This window comes from Macaca mulatta, chromosome 2, assembly GCF_049350105.2.
Source record: "Macaca mulatta isolate MMU2019108-1 chromosome 2, T2T-MMU8v2.0, whole genome shotgun sequence".
Taxonomy (NCBI): Eukaryota; Metazoa; Chordata; class Mammalia; order Primates; family Cercopithecidae; genus Macaca; species Macaca mulatta.
The window spans coordinates 130,833,625-130,840,513 of record NC_133407.1 but is presented as its reverse complement, the minus strand read 5'-3'; the positions used below and the strand labels follow the sequence as shown (position 1 = coordinate 130,840,513).

Below are 6,889 nucleotides of genomic sequence, written 5' to 3'. Positions count from 1 at the left end.
TACATATATTTGGGATTTTTTTTGAGATGAGGTCTTGCTCTGTCACTCAGGCTGGAGGGCAGCAGTGCAATCATAGCTCACTACAGCTTCAACCTCCCAGGCTCAAGCGATCCTCCCACCTCAGATGGGACCAGTAGCTGGGACCACAAGTGCATGCTACCATGCCCAGCTAATGTTTTTATTTGTAGATAGGAGGTCTTACTGTGTTGCCCACACTGGTCTCGAAATCCTGGGCTCAAGCAGTCCTCCACCTCAGCCTCCCAAGGTGCTGGGATTACAGGCATGAGCCACTGCACCTGGCCTTTTATTTGTTTTTGTATGAGTATATATTTACTTGTGTATGAGTATATACATAATATTCATACAAATGCACATACAATATGTATTATTTTATATTGCTGTTAATATCTCTGACTTGGGGAGAGGCATATTTTTTCAGTATCTTTCCTGGCTTGGTTATAGATTGCTATTCCAATTAGCTCAATCAAATCACCCAACATGTATAATATTTCTGAGCTAATAGTCGCTAATAGTCTACCAGTATTTAGCAGTACAGCAATATCATTTCTGTATCAGTCAGCACTCATTTCGTGGGTGTCTATCTGATTGGTCAATGTCCAGGCCATAATCCTTAAAGCTGGAGTTGACATCATAGCTCTGTACTCATAACCACTACCAAAACCATGTCCTTATCTCCCCATGGCTCTAGAATCTAGTCCCACATGTTCAAATTCCCACCTCCCCCAGCAAGTCCAAAGATAATCAAAACTGAGAGAAAGACATTCATTTTCTAGATAGGAAGGGAAAAAATGAACAGTAGAACTCTGAACTCTTTATACCTGCAACAGACTAAAGGCAGGATAAAGTTTTAGAGATATTAGCATGTTTGAGTTATCTTCTTCCTCATCTCACAAAGAGAGCTGGATCCTTGGTGTCTCTTTGCCTTAGGATTTTAGGACTAAAACAAAATCCTCTTGGGATCTCAGCTTCTCTTACCTGTGTAAATACTTGGGTCTATTAAATTTATTTATGTATAGGAGGGTTAGGAAACAAGAAGATAAGAGCCCAGAAGGTAATGGGTGCATAGTAGTGCATTTATTGACAAAGAAGTATAATAGAAGGATGCTCAGGCTCAAAAGTCCACAGTGGAATAGGACTGGTCAATGTGGGCAGTCTCTGGCCCTGTTTTCTGTCAGATACGCCTCCCAGATTCCATGTCACACACTAGTTTTTCTCAGCTGAAGAAACAAAGATTTAGACACATTAATCAGATTTCGGAAAATATATATTTCTATTTAAAGTGTATGTTTTTCAAATAAGGAATATCTTTAGTTAGGTTACAAAATAGAGAAAATAAAGAAATGGATATTTTTTAGGCACTTGAATTTTGAGGTCAAAGAACCATACCTTCAATAGCCCTGTAGACTCAGCTCATCAAAGGCAGTAGATGTTCTCCTATAGCGGGAAACATCATCCCTGGAGCAAGGCCTTGTCATCCCATGAGGAATCCTAATGTCACTGTGTGTGGGAAGGGTTCCTTTGTATTTCCCACATTCAGGGCCTGGGGAAACTGTCTCATTGCTCAGTGGGAGGCTAAGGTCAAGGTCTGCTGGCTCAAGGTGATGTAATACCTTCCATGGCTTTTGACGAACAAAACCAGGTACAGCTTTCAACTCCCTGAGACTGAGTGCTTTTTGTTGTGTTTGCAGATGCCTCAACCAGGATTCTAATCTATTTGAGAATTTTTGCCCTGTATGAATAACGCCCCAAAGGCTTTAAAAGAGAAAAATATGCACAGTCCAATGTAAAGATTTACGGGTTTCAGTAGAAAACAATCCAGTAGGGAGATTTAAAAAATTAGTTTGTATTCTAGGCAACACAACATGGAGTATTTGAGGCATTTAAGAATTTTAAATATGAAGGAGTTTGTTGAATGGGAAAACTATTCATTTGAAATAGCATGTCGGAGATTAGAACAGGTGGGGAAACTTACCTTCTTTTGTGAACTAAAGAAAATGGTGCAAAATTGAGTTTTGCTTTGCCCACACAGGAGCAGTAAGAAACCAAAGCTCTAGGCTTCATTTCTGCTAAAGAGCTCTGAATATGTAATGTTGCAGTCACTTCTACACATTCAATACGAGCCAGTATGCGTGTTTGTAAACAACTAAAAGACCCAGCTAATCTTGGGCAATACACAAATGAGCCATCTTTGCTAATGCCAGTCGCTTGCTAATAACTTTCTAAAATTGTTCTCCGGGACTAATTGAAACTATAAATCCTCATCACATTCAAATCCTAACCACTGTATACCATTAGCTCACTTCAGTTCTTAATCTTCTTCTTCTGGGGCACTTTCTTGATGTATCCTTCTTCCCCTAGGAGCAGCCACATTTATTATTGCTGTTCAAATATCTTGATATTCCTGTTGGAGAGCTGTATAACATCTCTCTAAGCATGTCAACACCAGGGTTGCTTAACAGGAATATCTACCTCAATCCCATTGGAGCAAGGTAAAAAAAAAAGCCAGTGAAATGTATTTTCACTTATTTCATTATATATGCCTATAGATAACATGGGTCAAAAGAATATTTAAATTCTATTTTGTTAAGACAGGCTTCTTATCGTACATAGTAGAGCAGGTAGGAGGTTCTGGTTGCTTCTAGACAATTTGCCAGACAAGAAAAATGGCTTTACAGACCATCTGACAGCTTTATTCTTGTGGCTCTGGCAGAAAAATAGGCAAAAACGATTGCAGAGGCAGCTGAGTGGAATACAACACAAAAGTTCAGAAAAATATTAACTGGTTGTAAAGTGAGTGGGAGGAAGTAGTAAAGGAACTGGCATTTCAGTTATATAAAATCACTTATTACAACATTTTTATAGCCAAATTATGCTCCCTTTCTGTGCTGTATCTTTGGGTCTGTTGCCTGTAATAGATGGTAAAGAATCCTTCCATGGGGCACAAAATGTTTATATGGAAGAAGAAGCTATGAATCATTTTATGGCTGAATCATGCTCCTGATCCCAATGAAGACCCCTTGGTAGTTTTGGTCTGATTTATATTAGGCCCTGTGCTTTCATAGATCTGTTCTGGCCCCATTTACTTGCCTGAAAAGCCACTCCTGGGCCTTCTAATGGACACTTGTAATTAATGTGGAATATGCTCTGATACTTGTATGGAGACAAGTCCATCTGGGACCTTAGAATAGCTAGGACAACAGTGAAACCTGTAAGTGTCCTGTTCTTTGAAGCAGAAAAGACTGACTCAATATTTTCTTAGATGTCAGGGCACTTAGTAGAGTCATCCTCAGTTCATCCCTTTTGGCCAAACTCACTCATTAAACGCTAAAAAGATATCGTCGTTTCAACCTTCTTGTAAGAAGTAGTAAGAACTTGGGCATTACTTTAAGAAGCTCTTTGGTAGAAAAACTGGAGAAGACAGAGCATGCATCCTTTGCAGTAACATGTCCTGCAGTTTCAAGAGATAGTAAGATGTGTTTGGTCGTAGAAAGAAATTTGTAATTAAATAGTTGGGAAAACACTGGGTGAAATAGAGTTAAATAGGTTTTTCTACTGCAGGACATCCAAGCTGTTCTAATATCTTAACATGCATTGCAGATCTTCAAGGAATATACATATTTTTGATGCGTATTTTATAAGAGGACTCTTTGGCTTATGGAAACTTGCATGTGATCAGTGTTCCTTAGAAATTTTCTAAGAAACAATGCCCTTTTCATTCAGGACTGTATTAAACGAGGGAGACACGATGTTTCCCTAAATGTCAGGCAAATTTAAATACTTTCCTTTTCAAATATTCTAGAACTCCTCATACTAAATAATAATGATCTAATATCCCATTTTTTTGCATTTCAAATCCTAGATAATCTGGCCCCAGCCTATTTTTTCCCTTTGTAACCCATTACTTAGTTTACCTGTCTTCTCACACTGTGGCCAAACTTATTTCTTGTTGCTCTATGAATACTGTTGCTATCTCTTACCTCTATATCCTTCAGTACACAACCTTTCTCTTTGCTTCTACCTATTTAATACTTAACCACTTTTCCAGAATCATACAGAATGCTACCTTCATGAATCCTCCCCAAGTTCTGCTATTTGGAGTTAGTTTCTCCCATCACATTTCATGTGGACCTCTGCTCTAGCTTATATAAACTTTCTGGTTTCCTAGTGGTTTGCTGACCTGTATGTGTTCTACTCAAATGTGAGTTTCTTGAGGGCAGGGACTGTGTCACTCATCTTTGGGGCCTATTACATCGTCAGAACAGACAGAATCTAGGCCAAGCTAAATCAAGTTACAGCAGCCCCTAGATCCCATTTCCACCTGGCCTTCTCTCCTAGCTGTCCTGCAATGTTTTTGAAATGACCAGGCCATAGGATGCTGGCAGGTTCTACCCTAGAACTGGTGTAAGGCCACCCTAGCAATTCTGAGTGTATAGTGCTATATTCTCATGTCTGTTTCATAGATCCATAATTAACAAGGTGCTCCTGGTTAACAGATTAGGTGCCCCAGACATGCCCAGCTTACCTGCAGAATTTCTCTAGATTTTCACCGTAAGACTGTACCTGTGAGGTTGCAGGGAGGCAGTTGAACTTACAAAAGGGCTATTGTAGCCCCTCTTTCTCCAACTACATTCCTGATGAGGGTGCTGTCTTCATGATCTTGCCTCACTCAGACTTTAAATCTCCCTCCCAGAGCCCTCATGATGCTTATGATATTTGGCTCAGACTTTTGTTTGCTGTAGCTTCATCATTGATGACTATCTTACCTCTAGGAGCCGCAATTTGAGAAGACAATTTTTACCTCTCCATTCAGTTTCTTTGCCTAGCTTCAGCTCTGAGAATCCTAGCCTGGGTTAGAGACCTGAGCCTTTCCACTTTATGAGAATAAACCTACAGTTAGTTGCATTGTTCCAGGAAGCAAAAGAATACAGAGTTAAGAGTAAATAATAAGCTCTGGAGTTAAGCTGCCTGGGTTCATATCCTGGTTTCAACACTAAAGAGCTGTTAAGTTTGGTCAAATAACCTTTGTGATTTCAGTTTACTTAGCTATAAAGTAAAATGAGAGTAGTGCCTATTGCACAACATTTTTGTGAGAAGTAAAGGAAATAACATGGGTGAAGCACCTGGCAAAATGCCTGGCTTGTTGTAAGGGCTCAGAAATAGTAGCTCTTATTATTATTGGAAGAGCCAATTTAAATCCCAGGGATCACCTCAGCAGCATGGTTAATATCCCATGTGTCCTTCTTGTAAAATGGGTGTTCATTAGCTACTGCTGCATCACAAAGTAACACAACTTAGTAGCTTAGAGCAACCACATTTATGATCTCACAGTTTCTATGGGCCAGGAGTCTGGTGCCTAGCTGGGTCCCCTACAAGGCTGCTGTCAAGGTGTGAACCATGGTTTGTTTCTCATCTGGAGGCTCAGCTGGGGAGAGCCCACTTCCAACTCACTCAGGTTGTTGGCAAATTTCATTTTTTTTTGGCTGTGGGACTCATAGCAGCTAACTTTTTCTTCAAAGCTGACTATGGAGACAGAAAGAGAGAGACTTCAGCATAGGAAAAGCACAATGCGAACAAACATATCCCATTCCCTTTGTCACAGATTCTGCCTACACTAAAGGGGAGAGGATCACATGAAGGCATGAATACCAGGAGGTGGGCATCATGGGGTCATCTTCGTGTCTATCTGCCACCAGAGAGACGATAAAAAAAGAAACAAGCTCATGGGTTGTTGTGAGGATGAATTGAGTCAATGTTAGCAAAGCGTTTAAGATGGTGCCTGATGCATAGTAGGAGCTCAGTGAGGGTTTTCCATTATAATCAGGCCAATGAGTGGAGGAGAAAGCTGGGTTGGAATGAATGAATGAATGAAGCTGCTTTCAGGATTCATAACTGAGTAGATTCTTCCCAGGCTAGCTTTATGCAAGCCTAATTTCCCCAGTGGTTTTAGATTAGCGGCTGCAAGCTCTGCTGTGGGTGGTGTTGAATGTCAACCGTGGGTGGGTATTACTTGCATTAGTCATGTGTAACTAATTTAAAGTACACTGTGTTTTCAGGCAAGTGTCTGTAATTGCCATTTTTGCTAATTGTGAGAATGACTTGTTTGCCATCTTCCCTCACAACTATAGAAAAAAGAGTCAGGAATCGAGGAGTGCACTTGAATAAACTGGCCTCCTCCTAAGTGAGGTTCCCAGGTATTGGTTTGGTGTAACAGGCTGGCTTGTAGACAAAGTTCAGATACTCACAAAGCTGGGGTCAGTTCAAAATTATCCTGGCCAACCACAGATTCTCTGGTACACAAAGAGCACCACTCATGTATTTCCTCATTCAGCTTGGTATCTCTTCTGTTCCAGACTTTGTGCCAAATGTTCAGGAGAGAATGAGACAGAAGCCTAGACAAAAATCATGCTTGTGTATTTTTAAAATATGGCCCCCAATTTTTTTACACTCCTTGCATTGAGGGAAAGGGGGGCTCTGTGTCTCCTCTCTCTGAATCTGAGTTTTTGACTGGTGACCAGTAGAATATGGCAAAAATGTGTCAATTTCTAGTCTCAAGCCTTAGGAAACTTGCAACCTCTACTTTCCTTTTCTTGGGATGCTTACTCTTGAAATCCAGTGGAGAGGCCACCACGTGCAGATGAAATGATAGTCAAAACTCCCTACCAGCCTTGTGCAGGAGTCATCTCAGAGTGCAACCTCCAGCTCCAGTGGAGCTGAAGACACATGGAGCAGAGATGAGCTGTCCCCACCAACTCCTGCCCAAACTGCAGATTCATGTGCAAAATTAAGGTGGTGGTGGTTGTTTTAAGCCATTGCATTTTATGGGGATTTGTTAGGCAGCAATAAATAACCAGAACAATGCCTTTATAGT

At 40.6% G+C, this 6,889-nt stretch overlaps 1 long non-coding RNA gene across 1 annotated transcript; it reads right to left on the bottom strand.

Moving 5' to 3' along the window:
- Positions 1 to 1,073: 1,073 nt before the first annotated feature.
- On the bottom strand, positions 1,074 to 4,878 carry LOC114676147 (uncharacterized). Its single transcript, XR_003727000.2, has 2 exons — positions 4,544 to 4,878; positions 1,074 to 1,238 (listed from the first exon to the last, which is right to left on the bottom strand). It is a non-coding gene; the product is annotated as an uncharacterized LOC114676147 (long non-coding RNA).
- Positions 4,879 to 6,889: the final 2,011 nt, after the last annotated feature.